This window comes from Heliangelus exortis, chromosome W, assembly GCF_036169615.1.
Source record: "Heliangelus exortis chromosome W, bHelExo1.hap1, whole genome shotgun sequence".
Taxonomy (NCBI): Eukaryota; Metazoa; Chordata; class Aves; order Apodiformes; family Trochilidae; genus Heliangelus; species Heliangelus exortis.
Genome location: NC_092453.1, coordinates 2,770,180 through 2,788,038, shown reverse-complemented (window position 1 = coordinate 2,788,038; position 17,859 = coordinate 2,770,180).

The window sequence follows — 17,859 nt, the reverse complement described above, 5'->3', positions numbered from 1 at the left end:
GAGAGATTGCACTTGCTATTCAGTGCACTCAAACACAGCAGTGGGTACAAACAGTAGCTGCAGGAATTCTGAGGGAAGGAACATCCAGAATACTACCCCAAGAAATAAAAGAAATGATAGCGAGAGATAGCTCTACAACCCAATTTGAGAAGGATCATCAGGCATGGTGGCAACTTGTAAATTTTACTTACTTGCAAGATGAGCAAATCGAGGCCTACGTGCTCACTATTAGCGCTGCCAAGGAGAAAATCATCTCTCCTGTCCTGACCTTAGGAACTGTGCATCAGAAAGTTGTAATTCGGCCCATGGGCCGTAATGTTTGGGCAAGTTTTGATCACTCCAGGAGTAAGTGGTAATCAATTAGTACAGAGGCCTGTATTCCTAAAGAACAACTAGGATACATTTGTGAAAATACAGTTATAGAAAATGAAGATTTGTGCTTAGATACTGAAGATAGTTTGTGTACTTTTGAAATGTTTCCCCATAATGACAACCAATCACAAGTTTATTATGTAGGAAATGGCTGTGCGTGTATTAGAACATTATGCCTTAATATTTTTATTGATTATTGCCCTGAGATAGCAAATGGTACAAATTTATGTGTGTGTAATTTTTCTAGAATCGTAGGCTGTGATTTTGATTATTCTGTTCCTATAACCACTATGCAATTGATTGAGGCATGAATATTAATCTTGTTAAGGCAATGCTTATACACCCTGATATAGAACAATTAGTTTGTGAAGTTAATAGAACTACACAACGCATGCTTTGGCAAGTAACACGTGGGTAATGATTCAAAGGCATCAGAACCTTCCCGTGGAACTTGACGAAAGAATTCCTAAGTTCTAAGGAAAGGGGGGAATGAAAAAGAGAAAGATCCTGACAGGATTGTTGGGAAACTGTCTGGAAGAAAACAGACGTGAGCAATCCTGACTCTTTAGCTTTAGCTAGAGTAAACTAAGGGCCTTAAGACCCAGTTGCAAGGTTACTGAAAGATGAGCTATGGGAAAAAGATAAGGGAGCTGGCAGTAGAAAAGAAGAATAACAGGATAATGAGGTAGCCAGCAGAAGTTCTGTGAGAACAGAATTTGTGTCCAAGATATAGCCACCTGCAAGATATCGTTATATAAACAAAGGCTCTATATAAAGCGAGTGTCCACTGTTAATAAACGACTTCACTTTAACCATATTGGTGACTGCGTGTTGTCCTTTAAGCCTCCGCAGATTTTTTCCTACATTTGGCGCCCGAACAGGGACCCTCTCGCTGTTGCTTCCAGGAGCGATGAAGACAGCTGGGATGAGAGGGTAGCGAGAAAGCCGACCGAAGCAATGGTGCGGCAGGAGCGGAGAAGCCAGTCGAAAGGAGACTGCTGCCCCGGCGGTCTATGTAGCTGGTGCCCGGCTATGGAACGAAAGAGGTACCTCGGAACTGAAGAATCTTGCCAAGAAAAAGGTGAGCGGCTGGGGAGGAGATGGGGTCTACACTCTCTAAAGAAGAAGAGGCAGTAGTTAAGCTCCTCCAATGTATTCTCTCTAAGAGAGGTTTATCACACGAAGGCAGGACCTTACGTGAATTACTGAAATGGGCACAGGATAGAGACTTGATCCCCTCGATGGGTACCGTTTTTGAGTTACCTACTTGGGAAGCCATAGGTACTGCTCTATGGGATAAAATTAACGATGGAGATAAGGAGGTACGACGCTTAGCCACACTCTGGAAATTGATTAGAGAAACCTTAAAAGAAACGAAAAGTGAAAGAGTAGCAGCCTCAGCGTTTGCTGCCTTAACACCTGATCTACCAATACCGATGAATGCTCAAAATATGAACTTGACCTCTAAACAGTTATTTGAGACACCTAAAATACCCCCACCAGCACCTGAAGGGACTATACTGATTCAAGCTCAGCCAACTGTGTCATTTGACCCTGGGGGGTCAGATGAAAAGCAAAAATGGGACTGAGAAGCAAAACGAAAAGCGACCGAAAACACCACCAGAATCGTCGGAGGACCCAGAGGGAGAGAAGCCGGAGAACACAGGCGAGGAACCTTGGAATGCAGACCCCCCCCTCCTGCCCGCCTGCCACAGCTCCCAAACACTCTGCCACCACTGCCTTCCTCTCCACCTCCAATGCCTGATTTATCTTCTTGACCACAGTTGCCATCAATTAATCCTCTGCTTCACCTGTCAACACCATCAGTGCCTGCTATAGAGCAACAACCAAGGAAAGAACTGGGACTCGGAGACAAGCAACTCAGGGAACTGCTGAAGAAACTGAAAGAACTGGAGACCAAGGATGAGTATACCCCTGAAAAAACCCTAGTTTTTTGCTCCGGGGAATACCCTGAACAACCCAGGGGCACTAATCCAATTTTATCCCCTGATCAGTGTCCTGGTTTGGGCCAGGATAGAGGTGATTTTCTGTCTTGTACTTTTGCTTTTAGCTAAGTCTCTTGTAAGTAGTTGCACTTGCTGAAATTAAGAGCAAGTTTCTCAGACAGTGTGTGTTTCTAGGACTGATAACACTTGATGTTTATAGTTACTGCTAGAGACTGGTATGCAGAGCCAAGGACACTGCTCAGCTCTGAAGAAAACATAAAGAGGTCCCACCTGCATCCCTCCTTTGGGGAGGAACGGACAAGATAGATGCCAGAATTGACCAAACAGAGTATTCCATCCCATATACGTCATCCTCAGTATAAATTTGAGGGATCACGAGGGCCAAGCCAGATTTCCTGCTTCCAGCTTCCGGCTGCCTGCCCTTCCTGCCTTTCCTGCTTCCCTTCCTTCACCCCGGCATCCTGGAAGGATCCCGTCCGTTTGCCTGCCTGTGCTCCTGATCCGTGCCAGCCCTTATCTGTGTGTTCCTGCCTCCAGTTCCCGACTGCTGCTGACTCCAGGAGTCCAGCCTGGACTTTCCCAGGGCTGCCCTGCAGCCTCGGTGGTGACGTGAGAGCTATTGGGGGAAAGGGGGGAGGAATGTGGTATCCATTTTCTTGTATATTTGTATATATTTATTAATTTTTTTCCTATTTATCATTACTGTTTCATTAAAGTTGTGTAGTTTAGTTTCCAACCCATAAGTCTCTCTCCCTTATTCTCTCTCCTTTCTTATAAGGGAGGAGAGAGAGATTAATAGAGAGCGTCTGTTACTCGGTTTAATTGCCGGGCCAGTGTTAAACCGTGACAGATTTATTGGCGCCCAACGTGGGGCCCGAGCTAATTGGCTCGAGTCCAGTCTAAATTTTGACTAATTTGCCTGAATAGTTTGTATTCCAACTCCAGTGGAAGAATGGCTTTGCTGAGCTGGAATCAGACCTTGCTCTTTGGAAATTTCACAGGGTTGGAGATTAAACCAGTCATGCCTTACCTTTGGTATTTAGGGTATGTGATTTGTATTTTTGCAGCTGGAGTTGCTCTTACTATGTGGGTTTTCTTTCGTAAGAGCTGCTTAAGAACCATCCTTGCAATAGGGTCCTCAATACTGATGTATATCATGGTGCATGGTGCAGCAGTGTTTCATACAGAGATAAAAAACTTGGTTGGTAATTACACTCCTAGTTTTGATTTGGGAAATTATACCATTCCATCGTATTTTGGGCTGACTCCCCCAGATTTTAGTAACAATAGCATTTCATTTCTCAATCTTCTGGTGGGTGTTGTTAATTTTTCTCATATAGTGGTGAGGAGAAACACAAAAACCACAATAATGAGACTGAGCATGCCTTTTCGGAGGCCGAGAGTTGCTGTTCGGAGAGTGAGAGCTGCTCCTTGTACAGAGAGCACCCCCACTCCTGCCGCCTCTCGCCCCCCCTCACACAAGGGCACAACTCAGATAAGGCCGGCCAGCATCGCCAGTGTTTCTGCTACAGCTGCAGCTGCTGTCTCTACCCCCACAGACACTGCTGCTGCTCAGAAAGCAAGCCCTGCTGCTGCTACTGCTGCAGATACCACAGCCTCTCCCCCTCAGCCCGCACAGCTACTTGTTGACCCTGTAACTAGGAGAAAAGGAAAACAATGGAAATCAGAAATGAGCCTTAACCCTTCCAAGTCTGAACAAGACGACCAGGTGATAGAGGAAATAGAGGATACTGGCTCTCCTCGTAGAGCAGCTAGAAGAGACTCTAAAGCAGAGTCAGCTGAGGATTCAGACTCAGAATCTGTTCAGTCCTATTCCATGAGAGACTTGCGTACTCTGAGAAAAGACTATAGCCGATTTCCAGGTGAACCACTTCTCTCTTGGTTACTCCGATGCTGGACGGACGGGGCTGCTACCATAACATTAACTCAGAGGGAAGCCAGACAGTTGGGATCCCTGGCCAGAGAGGCAGGTATTGATCGAGCATTTGGGGAAAAGGCTGGAACCACCAGCCTATGGAAGCGACTCTTGGCAGCTGTAAGGGAGAGATATCCCTATAAGGAGGAAATAGACTGCCCACAGGTCAAAGCACCCACGCTTGGAAAAGCTCTCAAGTATCTGGAGGAATTGGCTGTACGAGACGTGATCTATAATGCTGATGACATTGAAGATCCTTATCACGTACCGTGCCCTAGACCTATGCTGCAAAGGTTTGTGCATGCTGCACCACCACCTTTTAACCATACACTATCAGTAATGCTATGGGTTCCTGCAGATGTGGATGCAACTGTGGGTGATGTGATTAAAACAGTACGAGAGTGTGAAGATGCTGTCACAGCCCCTCGTCGGGCTTGGGTCTCAGCTATAAAGAGACAATCTGAGAAACTGCATTCACCCCTTTTTCCTCAGACAGACGGAGGACCCCGCATTGCAGCCATTAAGAAGAGACGCCCTCCTATGAGAGGGAATCAAGAGAAACAGAATTCAGTAAGAGGAATCTTATGGTCACTCCTGAGTGAGTATGGAGAGGACATGAAAAAGTGGGATCAGAAACCTACTGCTGTCCTAGAGGAGCAAGTACGTAAGTTGCTGACTAAGACGAAGGCAAAAGGAGGTCCTTCTAAAAAGATGGCTGCTCAAGTCTCCAGTGTGGAGTTACCCAATTCAAATATGCTGGTGACTCAAGATCCCTCTACATCAGGTGTGAGTACTGGGGATGCAAACTCCAGTAATGCACATACTGACAATGTTGTATGTGCTCAAGCTTAGAGGTGCCCTGCCTCCAGCCAGGTGGAGGAGAGGGACAACCGAATTTATTGGATTGTGTGGATTCGATGGCCTGGCACATTAGAGCCACAAAAGTATAAAGCCTTGGTGGACACTGGTGCACAGTGCACACTAATGCCATCGAATCAGAAGGGGACAGAATCCGTCACTATTTCTGGAGTGACAGGGGGATCCAAAGAACTGACTATTGTGAAGGCTGATGTGAGCCTCACTGGAATAAAGTGGCATAAGCACCCGATAGTGACTGGTCCAGATGCTCCTTGCATCCTTGGCATAGACTACCTCATGGGAGGTGATTTCGAGGACCCGAAAGGGTACCGGTGGTCCTTTGGTACTGCAGCTATTAAGACTGAGAATGGAGAATGGCTGCATGCTTTGTTCAGCCTTTCAGACAAATCCTTTGTAGTGGGTTTGCTGAGAACTATAAACCAGCGGGTGCCAAATGCTATTTCAGTAGTGCATCGAAGACAATATCGTGTCAACAGAGATGCTGTGATCCCCATTCACAAGCTGATCCGGCAACTAGAGAGCCAAGGAGTGATCAGCAAGACTCACTCACCCTTCAACAGTCCTGTATGGCCAGTGAGAAAGCCTAATGGAGAGTGGAGGCTGACAGTGGACTATCGTGCCCTGAATGAGGTTACTCCACCACTAAGTGCTGCTGTGCCAGACATGCTAGAACTTCAGTATGAGCTGGAGTCGAAGGCAGCCAGGTGGTATGCTACTATTGACATTGCTAGTGCATTTTTTGCTATTCCTATAGCACCAGAATGCAGGGCACAGTTTGCTTTCACCTGGAGAGGTATCCAGTACACTTGGAATCGACTGCCCCAGGGGTGGAAACACAGTCCTACCATCTGCCATGGACTGATCCATGATGCCTTGGAAAAGGGTGGAGCTCCAGAACATCTACAGTACATCGATGACATCATTGTGTGGGGTGACACAGCAAAGGAAGTCTACGAGAAAGGTAAGAAGATAATTGAAATCCTTCTAGAGGCTGGTTTTGCTATCAAAAGAAGCAAGGTCAAGGGACCTGCACAAGAGATACAGTTTCTGGGAATTAAGTGGCAAGATGGACGTCGCCACATCCCAATGGACGTGATTAACAAAATAACAGCTATGGCCCCACCAACTACCAAAAAGGAAACTCAGTCCTTCTTAGGAACTGTTGGTTTCTGGAGGATGCATATTCCTCTTTATAATCAGATTGTGAAACCTCTCTATGAGGTTACTCGGAAGAAGAAAGCCTTTAAATGGGGCTCAGAACAACAAGCTGCTTTTGAGAGTATTAAACAGGAGATTGTGCAGGCAATGGCCCTTGGACCAATTCGAACAGGGCCAGACATTAAAAATGTTCTTTACACCGGAGATGGAGGTGATGGTCCTACATGGAGCCTCTGGCAGAAAGCTCCAGGAGAGACTCGAGGCCGACCTCTTGGATTTTGGGGTCGAAACTACAAAGGCTCCGAAGCCAACTACACAGCCACTGAAAAAGAGATATTGGCCGCATACGAAGGAGTTAGAGCTGCTTCAGAAGTGATTGGTACTGAAGCACAGCTCCTCCTGGTGCCACGATTCCCTGTACTGGGTTTTATGTACACAGGTAGAGAATCTTCCCATCATGCTACCGATGCTACCTGGAGTAAGTGGATTGCTTTACTCTCACAGAGAGCTAGGATAGGAAGACTTGATCGTCCAGGAATTGTAGAAGCAATAACACATTGGCCAGAAGGCAAACACTTTGGAATGCCACCAGAAAAAGTGGTAAAACGGGCTGAAGAAGCCCCACCATATGACCAATTACCAGAGGATGAAAAACAATATGCTCTTTTCACTGATGGATCCTGTCGTCTGGTAGGAGGCCATCGAAGGTGGAAAGCTGCTGTATGGAATCCTACACGACTAGTTGCAAAAACAGATGAAGGAGATGGTGAATCAAGTCAATTCGCAGAGGTCAAAGCCATCCAATTGGCTTTAGACATTGCTGAACAAGAAAAGTGGCCGAGACTTTATCTCTATACTGATTCATGGATGGTAGCAAATGCCTTATGGGGTTGGTTAAAGCAGTGGAAACAAAAAAACTGGCAACGTAGAGATAAACCTATCTGGGCTGCTGAACTGTGGAAAGACATTGCTGCTAGGTTAGAGAAACTTGATGTAAAAGTGCGTCACGTAGATGCCCACGTACCTTCATATCGAGCTACTGAAGAACACCAAAACAACCAACGAGCAGATGAGGCTGCTCAAGTGTTCCAAATAGACCTGGACTGGGACCATAAAGGTGAACTGTTTTTAGCCAAATGGGCCCACAATGCTTCAGGTCATCAAGGCAGGGATGGAACATATTGATGGGCTCGTGACCGAGGGGTGGATTTATCTTTGGACGCTATTGCGCAGGTTATCCACGATTGTGACATATGTGCTGCAATTAAGCAAGCTAAAAGGTTGAAACCTCTGTGGTATGAAGGGAGATGGTCAAAATATAGGTATGGGGAGGCCTGGCAAGTTGATTACATCACACTGCCTCAAACCCGCCAGGGTAAGCGCTATGTGCTTACAATGGTGGAGGCAAGTACAGGATGGCTGGAAACATATCCTGTGCCTCATGCCACAGCCCGGAACACTATTCTGGGCCTAGAGAAACAAGTCCTGTGGAGACATGGTACATCAGAAAGAATTGAGTCAGATAATGGAACTCATTTCAAAAATAGTCTTATAAATAACTGGGCTAAAGAACATGGTATTGAGTGGATATACCATATCCCCTATCATGCACCAGCCTCAGGTAAAATTGAAAGGTACAATGGACTGTTAAAAACTACCTTAAAGGCAATGGGTGGTGGAACTTTTAAAAACTGGGACAAGCACTTGGCAAAAGCTACCTGGTTAGTTAATACCAGGGGTTCCATCAATCGAGCTGGTCCTGCTCAGTCAGATCTTCTACACACAGTAGATGGGGACAAAGTGCCTGTGGTGCATGAAAAGAATCTGCTAGGGAAAACAGTTTGGGTTTATCCTGCCTCGGGCAAAGGCAAACCCATTCGTGGGGTTGCTTTCGCTCAAGGGCCTGGACACACTTGGTGGGTGATGATGAAAGGTGGAGAAGTACAATGTGTACCACAAGGGAATCTAACATTAGGTGAGAATTCCTAATTTCTGCTTGTCTAGCTTAATCAGTAATGCATGGACTCTTTGGGAGTCATGAACTTGTATCCCACCTTAAATACTGTTATGTGAGTTGTTGCAAAAACTAACAGTGTTCTGTGAGTGTTTTTCAGGATGATTTTGTGATGGTGAAATCAGAACTAGATCCATCGGCTGGCACCCAGTAACTTCCTTGAAGTTAACGTCTGCAACCTGCAACTTGTGGACCATGAACATGAACTGTGAAAATTGCTCCTTCTTTTGAAAATCTCCTACAATAGATGAGCATCAGCAATCATAGACTCATTACTTAGTGAATTTTAGCACAGAGAGGTAGTAATAATTTGTGTATAGTTATGTTTAGGGATAAGAGATAGTAATGATTGGAGCATGACGCAAATGGTATGGAATAAGGGGTGGAATGTCCTGGTTTGGGCCAGGATAGAGGTGATTTTCTGTCTTGTACTTTTGCTTTTAGCTAAGTCTCTTGTAAGTAGTTGCACTTGCTGAAATTAAGAGCAAGTTTCTCAGACAGTGTGTGTTTCTAGGACTGATAACACTTGATGTTTATAGTTACTGCTAGAGACTGGTATGCAGAGCCAAGGACACTGCTCAGCTCTGAAGAAAACATAAAGAGGTCCCACCTGCATCCCTCCTTTGGGGAGGAACGGACAAGATAGATGCCAGAATTGACCAGAGTATTCCATCCCATATACGTCATCCTCAGTATAAATTTGAGGGATCACGAGGGCCAAGCCAGATTTCCTGCTTCCAGCTTCCGGCTGCCTGCCCTTCCTGCCTTTCCTGCTTCCCTTCCTTCACCCCGGCATCCTGGAAGGATCCCGTCCGTTTGCCTGCCTGTGCTCCTGATCCGTGCCAGCCCTTATCTGTGTGTTCCTGCCTCCAGTTCCCGACTGCTGCTGACTCCAGGAGTCCAGCCTGGACTTTCCCAGGGCTGCCCTGTAGCTCTCGGTGGTGACGTGAGAGCTATTGGGGGAAAGGGGGGAGGAATGTGGTATCCATTTTCTTGTATATTTGTATATATTTATTAATTTTTTTCCTATTTATCATTACTGTTTCATTAAAGTTGTGTAGTTTAGTTTCCAACCCATAAGTCTCTCTCCCTTATTCTCTCTCCTTTCTTATAAGGGAGGAGAGAGAGATTAATAGAGAGCGTCTGTTACTCGGTTTAATTGCCGGGCCAGTGTTAAACCGTGACAATCAGTTCCCTATCCCTGCTCCTACTTCCCTTAACCCTTTAACACCCACTGCTCCACCTCTTCTAGATCCAACATGGGGAGGGGAGGGGAGGGTGGTGGAGGGGATAGTGGCGGGGGGGGAAGGTGGAATCAACAATTGCAATTGCATCATAAATGGCAAATGCTGTGTGAAAATGAAGCTGTGATTCCCAGACAGAACACCGATGCATTATACGGAGTGCAAGCACAAATGTTACTTGGTGCTTGTCCTTTTGTATGTGCAGATTTGCAGGCATGGTTTCAAACTGAAGTGTTACAACTTTCACAAGAATTGGCGTATAAAGCTTTGCAAACTGTGCATGATCCTGCACAAGCAACTCCCTCTTTTACAAATATTAAATGAGGGAGTGGAGCCATATCCAAAATTTGTGGATCACTTATATTCAGTGGTAATATCACATCCCGACTTGACAGAAGAGATGAAAACAAAATTTTTTATATGTCAGCATATGACAATGCTAATGAAAAAAACTAAATGTGCATTAGGACTGCTCCGAAAAGGTGCTACAGCAGCCCAATTGTTAGAAGCTTCTGAGCAAATGCTAGAAGCAGATAAAGCTGCTTAAGGACCATCATTGCAATATGATTTATACTGTGGTGCATGGTCCACTGGTGTTTCATACAGAGACAAAAAACAAACAAACAAACAAACAAAACCAAAACAACAACAACAAAAAAAACTTGGTAATTACACTTGAGTTTTGGTTTGGGAAATTGTACCACTTCTTTTAATTTTAGGCTAACTTCATTAGATTTTATGAGAATGAGTATGCCTTTTCAGAGCCCGAGAGTTGCTGCGGGGAGTGAGAGCTGCTCCTCGTACAGAGAGCACCCTCACTCCTGCCTCCGCAGCCGCTTCTCGCCCCCCCGCACACAAGGGCACAACTCAGATGTGGCCAGTGAGCATTGTATCTGTTACAGCTGCAGCTGCTGTCTCTACCCCCACTGACACTGCTGCTGCTCAAAAAATGAGCCCTGATGCAGACACCACAGCAAAAAAAAAAAAAAAAAAAAAAAAAAAAAAGGGGGGGGGGAAAGTGCGTGCCTTTGCTGTCTTTGTTTATTAGGCCTTTTTGAGCCTCAAGTTGGCACCCATGGAGGAAACTAGGACTCCACTGTGCCGTGACCCGGGAGGGGTCTGGGGACGCTTTTGGGGCCCCCCGACGAATTTTTGTCGGATAAGCCTTCTCTACCCTCTTGGTTCTATCCACCAGTGGACACCAGACCTTCCTCATACTAAAAAGGTATTTAAGTCCTTCCACTGCAGTGTGAAATGTGCTTTTCATATTGTATTGATAATAGGTTCTTGTTAATGTTGTAATTCATGTGATCGTTTATATGTTGATTATGGGATCCCTTGTCTATGTGTTGATTGTTGATTGTGCTATTCTGTTGCACTGCTAAGTAGATGAACTTAACTTATGGTATTTTAACACAGATGCTAAAAGATGTTGATAGTGTCAGACGCAGTTTTACAATATCGTGCTGCCACTGACTTTTTATTACTAGCTTTTAGGTTATGTTTGTGAAGACTTTGATGGAGTGTATTTGCATGAATTTATCTGATCATTCAGAGTCAATTCACAACCAAAAACGATTGATTAAGATAACATGAAAAATTAACTCTTGCATATATTGGGTTAAATGAATGGTTAAATCACTTAAGGATATAGGGATAGCTTAGAGATTTAATTAGACAAGGTTTATCAATTATATTTGTTATTATTGGTTTTGATGCTTTCGTATTATTAGTATGTTGTTTATGGCAATGTATTATTAGCATGTTATCTCACGTGATGAAGTAAGTCAGGATTGCTCAAAAACAAAAAGGGGGATATGTTGGGAAACTGTCTGGAAGAAAACAGACGTGAGCAATCCTGACTCTTTAGCTTTAGCTAGAGTAAACTACGGGCCTTAAGACCCAGTTGCAAGGTTACTGAAAGATGAGCTATGGGAAAAAGATAAGGGAGCTGGCAGTAGAAAAGAAGAATAACAGGATAATGAGGTAGCCAGCAGAAGTTCTGTGAGAACAGAATTTGTGTCCAAGATATAGCCACCTGCAAGATATCGTTATATAAACAAAGGCTCTATATTAAGCGAGTGTCCACTGTTAATAAACGACTTCACTTTAACCATATTGGTGACTGCGTGTCGTCCTTTAAGCCTCCGCGGATTTTTTCCTACACAGGATTAACTCCTGTAAAGAGAGGAGAGCAGGCCAAGCTGTTTGTGTGAATTTGCTTTATGTAGAATTAAAACTTGTAATATATGTTAATGAATTTGTATTCATAACCAGCAAAATTCAGGGTTAAACTGAGAAAGAAGTGAACAAAGCAGCTGAGACATGTCATTTTCCACTAGAACAATGTAACCAAACAGAAGGCCAGAACGGGATTAACTTCTGTCTCAAAGATAATTAAAAGTGTAGGTCTTGTTCTTAAAACAAGACACTGCCAAGGCCATTTAGGCGCCAGCTGGGCACCAAAGAATGTGAACATCTGCACAAGAAGGACATAAAAGATGTCACCACTAACAGATAAGAAGAAAGTTATGGCTAGGGTCTGATATCGCCTTGTAACAATATAATGAAGTCAGCAAGAATTGAGAATGTAACGATGTTGTAACCTCCCCTTTTACTGTATAAATACCCTAACCCTTTCCCTTAACCCTTGGAACTCTTTGTCCAGCGAGATCTGGGAGTTCCCCGGATCCACAAATAAATACCTTTTACTGTTTAAAGGCTTAAAACTCTGTCTCTAAACAGTTTTATTAGGCCTTTTTGGGTTTCACCTGGATCACAGCACAACGGAGTCCAGTCCTGCCGTGGTCGCCAAATTAAAGCTCAAAAAGGCCTAATAAAACTGTTTAGATCTTTCTCTTTTTCAATCAAGGTCCTTTTGCTGATGGTACTTTGCAAACCCTATTTGCGCCACAGGTGTTGCAATTAACCCAAAGACTTGCTTTGCAGGCACTGACAACAATTCAAGAACCAGGTCGATGCATGTCTTTTCTCATGTTAAACAGGGTTTAAATGAGTCTTTTCCTGATTTTGTTGATAAGCTGTTCAGGGCAATCCAAGGTCATCCTGATTTGGATGAGGATTCCAAACAGTGTATGTTTAAGGTTTTAGCTTTTGATAATGTGAATGACAAAACAAGACAAATTTTAGGACCGTTGCCTCAAACTGCTGAGGTTGCAGATATGATTGAGCTCGTGGAGCGCACTCGGCAATCGGAAAAAGCTGCCTATATGGCTGCTGCATTAAAAGGTATGGTGCCAACAGCACCAAAATGCAAGTCACCGAAAGATAAAAAATGTTTTCGTTGTGGTAAAGTGGGTCATTCTAAAGTGCAATGCAGAGTTGCAGGACCCAAACGGAAATGGTGTTCCAATTGTAATAGGAATAATCACAATGCATCTGAGTGCCGGCAATTGGGAAACCGGCTGCCGAGCGTGAACTACCCACGCGCCAAGACACAAATTCAGGGAGCATGGTGTGATGGTCAGGGAGCTCAGGGACCCCAGGGGCCCTGGACACCGTCAGCTCAGCCACTCACGGGAGCGCCAGCGTTGACGTGGAAACCGAAGTAGATGTAACATTGTTAAACTCTAACGTACATTTAGTGGAATCGAATATTCAGGGACCCTTGGGGCATAATTTGTGTGCTTTACTTTTAGGACAGTCATCCACATCTAGACAGGGTATTTTTGTAGTCCCTAGTGTGACCATGCTGACTCCACTGGATTAGTAAAAATCATGGTGATGTAAACACTTTAAAAATACAAAAATATGTCTCCTGAATCAATCTTTTCTTTGTTCCTTTCTCCCTGCTATGTTGCAACATTTTGTCAATTAACATATGTTTACCTCACCATATGCCTGACAGGCACCTAAAAGATAAGAATGCTTATCAGGTCGCCTCCTGGTGCATGGTGGAGACAATGAAAGTAGCAGGACACCAAAAAGAAGAAAAGATAAGGATAACTCATCTCCAGGAAGTCTGGAAGTCTGTGTGCATCAGGGACTTATGCAAAAAAGGGACTCCTCTTCTTTTCCTGTATAAAATGTCCAGGAGAAAAGGAGAAGCGGCGGCTTTCTTCTAGACTCCCCCTCTCTCAGCACTTTGGCTTCAGCTACGGGACAGAGAAGCGGCAGGAGCGACAGACCCTACACACCCGACTACAGCCAGAGGCCAGGGCCGGCAGACAGTGATAACATCTTAATTACTCCCTCCTTCTTTTCTCTTCTTAACGACTCTTCTCTCCAAAGTAACTAATTGTATAAATCCTAAATAAATCCTTGCAACTTGTATAAATCATAAAGCCTTGTTATTTTTGTAAATTCACGCGTCGTCTATGAGTAGAGGCTGAATTTTCCTCGCAAACAAAATATAAATAATAACTCGGATCGTAACACATGGTTTATACTATTACTCCACCGGTATCCATTCCTAAAGGCAGTAGAATAGCTCAATCAGTACCATTTTTGACACAGGTACCGTGTAAAGGTGAAAGGGACAGAGGAAATGGAGGCTTTGGCTCCACTGGAGCACCACAAGTTTATTTTGCTATGGATATTATAAAATGAAAACCTGAGGTAGAGGTACTTATTAGATCTAAATGCAGTGAGACTATTAAATTGAAAATGATGATTGATACAGGAGCAGATGTTACAATAATTTCTCAGCAGCATTGGCCCTTAACGTGGTTAACATGGTGGGCACCATACCATCTCCAGCAGGGATTATGGGTGTAGGAGGAATGCAGACGACTAGAGTTAGTAAAGATCCAGTTGCTTTACAATTTACTGATGGGTCACAAGCGTCAGTGAGACCCTATGTCATGCATATACTTATTATGTTAATAGGGAGACACGTCCTCAATCAAGTGAATGCTAGACTTGTAACACAGCCTTTTTAGTAGCGGCCACTGAAGGGCAGCCGATCCTAAAAATCGGGTGGTCTACCGACGACCCTGTCTGGATAGATCAGTGGCCGCTAACTAAGGACCGGCTGCTGCATGTAAAGGAATTGGTACAAGAACAACTCATGGCTGGGCATATTGTACCGTCTACATCGCCATGGAATACACCTGTATTTACAATTCCTAAAAAATCTGGAAAGTGGCGTTTATTGCATGATTTGCGTGCCATCAATGCGATCATGGAGACTGTGGGAGCGTTACAGCCAGGACTACCGTCTCCAGTAATGATACCAGAAAATTGGGATCTGTTGGTAATAGATTTTAAAGGTTGTTTCTTTACAATTCCTTTGCATCCAGAAGATGCTGAGCGATTTGCCTTTTCAGTTCTTTCTGTTAATAAGGCTGAGCCAGCAAAAAGATATCATTGGGTTGTACTACCGCAGGGAATGAAGAACTCCCCAACAATGTGTCAAATTTATGCTGCTTGGGCCCTGCAGCCTTTACGATCACAGTTTCCTGAGTTGACTATCTATCATTATATGGATGACATTTTGATTGCAGGAAGGTCACTCAATTACAACGATGTTTTAGCTCAGGTGACGAAGACTGTAGAACAACATGGTTTAAAAATTGCTCCAGAAAAGGTACAAAAGCATGAGCCTTGGAAATATCTGGGGTGGACAATCACAGGGAGTGCAGTGCGACCGCAGAAGGTTGCCCTTAAAACAGAAATTACTACGCAAAGTGATGTACAGAAACTTGTGGGTGATATCCAATGGGTGAGGTCACTTTGCTGGATTACTAATGATGATTTACAGCCTTTGATTGATCTTTTGGGGACCACGCCTAATGTAACCGATAGAAAAGAGTTACAACCAATACACCAAAAGGCACTGACTGTTATTCAGGAGAAAATTTTGACATGTCATGCATCTCCTTTTGTAGAAGAGTTGCCGATAACGTTAATGATAATAAATTCAGGTCAAGATCGAGTTCATCCCTTTGGGTTATTAGTTCAATGGGATGAAACGAAAAAAACAAGCTTTAAGAATTTTAGAATGGATTTTTTTCTCAATCCGCTTATGCAAAACGATTACAACGAGGGTTGCAGTCTTATCTCAAATTGTTATAAAGGGCAGAGCGCGATGTCAAGGCATCGCTGGAGTAGACCCAGGTCGGATCATTTTGCCCCTTATGCAGGACTATTTGATTTGGTTGTTGCGAATTTCAACAGACCTACAAATAGCCTTGGCACAGTTTGGCGGGGAAATAACGAATTCTTACCCCTCATATCGCTTGTTACCACTTTTGTCTGACATGCAGTGGGAGTCATGTAGTTTTTTATCTGACAATCTGGTGGACAGCATAACGGTCTTTACGGATGCCGCGAAAAAATCTCATAAAGCTGTTTTTACCTGGGAGGAGACGCCTGGACAATGGAAGGAACATTTAATTCAAGGGAAGTCATTTGACTCTCTGCAAACCCTTGAACTTACCGCTGTTGAACTGTTATTTGGGCTTTCAAAACATGGAATAACACTCCTGTTCATATAGTCTCTGACTCACTTTATGTAGTAGGTATTGTCTTGAGGATGTATCATGCAATTTTGCAGGAAATTTCGAATAAGCATTTGTATTTGTTATTGCAGAAGCTATTGAGACTCTTAGCTGAAAGAGAACATTCTTACTTTATTACTCATATCCGGAGTCATCTTAATGATCGAGGGTTGGCTATCGGTAATAACCAAGCTGACCATTTGGTTGCACCAGCATGGACTGGTCCTTCTGTTGATATTTTTGCTCAAGCTCGACAGTCTCATGCCTTTTTCCATCAATCTGCTAAAATGTTAGCGAGGCAATTTCACTTACCTCTGGGGGATGCCCAGGGAATTGTGAAATCTTGCCCTGATTGCCAAAAACTTGATCTTGGTATTGGGATGGGAGTCAATCCTAAAGGTTTGAAGTCTTTGGAACTGTGGCAAGTGGACGTCACTCATGTAGACCAGTTTGGATGCTTAAAATATGTACATGTAGTTAAAGATACCTTTTCTATGGCCATTTGGGCCTCCGCAAAGACTGGTGAGGCAACAAAACGTTATCAGACATCTATATGTGTCCTTTGCTGTTTTAGGAGTACCTCAGTCCATCAAGACAGATAATAGCCCCGCTTATTCTTCTACTCGCTTTCAACAGGTCTGTGGACAATGGGGCATCCGACATGTTACTGGTATCCCTCATAACCCTACGGGACAGGCAATAGTGGAACATTGCCATTCAGTATTAAAGGCTCTCCTTGAGAAACAAAAACGGGGGGAAGAAGGGAGTCCTCCGCAGGACCGGTTAAGCAAGGCTGTATATGTCATGAATTATTTGCGCCTTACAGGAGATCGTACAGAGCCTCCGATATTAATACATCAAAAGGCTTTAGCAGACTCTGAAGCTTCAGAACCTTCCCAAAAAATTTTGGTGGAATTCAAGAATTTGAACACTGGAGAATGGGAAGGGCCGGCAGAGGTAAAACTAACTGGTCGAGGTTATATGTGTTTACTTACAGTTACCGGAGTGTGTTGGGTACCGGCCAGATGGGTTCGTCCATGGAAACAAATGCCTCCAAATGCGAACTCACAGTGATGCTGTTTATGATATGAGTTTTGGTTTGGGAGATTGTACCACTTCATTTGATTTTAGGCTAACTTCACCAGATTTTAGTAGCAATGTCATTTCATTTTTTAATCTTCTAGTGGTTGTTGTTAATTTTCCTCATATATAGGTCAGCAGTAAGAAAAAAAAAACAAAAAAGAACAACAAAAAAAAACCCCAAAAAACCAAAAAAAAAGCAAACAAAAAAACCCACAGTAATGAGAATGAGTATGCCTTTTCAGAGGCCGAGAGTTGCGGCAGAGAGTGAGAGCTGCTCCTGGTACAGAGAGCACCCCCACTCCTGCCTCCGCAGCCACTTCTCGCCCCCCCTCACACAAGGGCACAACTCAGATATGGCTGGTGAGTATCGCCAGTGTATCTGTTACAGCTGCAGCTGCTGTCTCTACCCCCACAGACACTGCTGCTGCTCAGAAAAAAAGCCCTGCTTGAGACACCACAGAAAATAAAAAAAAAAAAAAAGAAAGAAAAAAAAGGGAAAATAGGGGGGGGGAAGAGTGTGCCTTTGCTGTTTAAAGGCTTGGAATTCTGTCTCTAAACAATTTTATTAGGCCTTTTTGAGCCTCAAGTTGGCACCCATGGAGGAAACTAGGACTCCACTGTGCCGTGACCCGGGAGGGGTCTGAAGACGCTTTTGGGGCCCCCCAACGAATTTTTGTCGGATAAGCTTCCTCTACCCTCTTGGCTCTACGCGCCAGTGGACACCAGACCTTCCTCATACTAAAAA